Source organism: Dromaius novaehollandiae, chromosome 2 (genome assembly GCF_036370855.1).
Source record: "Dromaius novaehollandiae isolate bDroNov1 chromosome 2, bDroNov1.hap1, whole genome shotgun sequence".
NCBI lineage: Eukaryota > Metazoa > Chordata > Aves > Casuariiformes > Dromaiidae > Dromaius > Dromaius novaehollandiae.
The window spans coordinates 124,332,773-124,333,778 of NC_088099.1; positions in this window are offsets into that span (position 1 = coordinate 124,332,773).

Here is a 1,006-nt window from a genome sequence, read left to right on the forward strand (position 1 = left end):
TTCATGTAATCTTTTGTTAGATGTTACTTATTTGAATAGAAGATTGAACTGCGTGTATTTAAATTGTTAGCTTTAGAACTATAAATGTTTTAAAAATTTTGAAAATGTGCTTCACCATATATGATAAGAATTTTTAAAAAGTATTTATTTTATCTGGGTAAATCTGCAAACTTCATCACTAAAGATTAAAACGATACAAACATTTTACAGTTTAGTTATGAGAGGGCAAAGGAATGGGAATTTTGTTGTGCTCTGTCTTTAAGCTTATAAGATATTTTGCTATCTCAAAATATTTAGTATCACATGAATAGACACTTTTGTTTAATTGAAGTCAAGAATCCCTTAATCTGAGCTGAAAAACTGATTTTGTTCAGCAGCCGTGGTAAGTGATATCACTTACAGATGTTATAGGTGAATGAATGGTTATCCCACTAATACAAATGCTGAATTCTTTGATTTGTGCAACCTAAGGTGGTCTGTGACATTAATAGAGATGGTTTCCAAGTCTGTCTTGTACTAAATTTTTTCTAGTGTTCTTGCTCCCATTCTGGCACTGTTTTCCACCCACTTTCTGAAATATTGACTCGTCGCTGTGATTTTAACTGCAAGTTGGCATTTTCTGTACTATTTCATTCATGAGAATTGGACAATGGAATTCTATTTGGGTTCTTCGCAGTGAGTGGAGGAGCATTTGAACTGAAATCATAGCAGAGTCAACTAACTGTAAGGATTGCAACCAGTGACAGACCTACTTTCTTCTCTTGTGTTGTAGATAAATCACTGTAAAGGTAATTATCTTTAATAGTTCAACCAGTGATTTACAAATTCATTTTATCACAGTTCTAGATTTTGATACATTGTACCCAGCTTAATCTTACTGAGGTTTTGCTCTTATTTCAGATTATTTCTGAAAGTTAATAATCCTTCAGAATTTTTCGATCCTTCAAAGCACTTGCAGTCTGCCCACGCTCTGTTTCTCTGCTTTTGATTTGTATACTCCTAAATG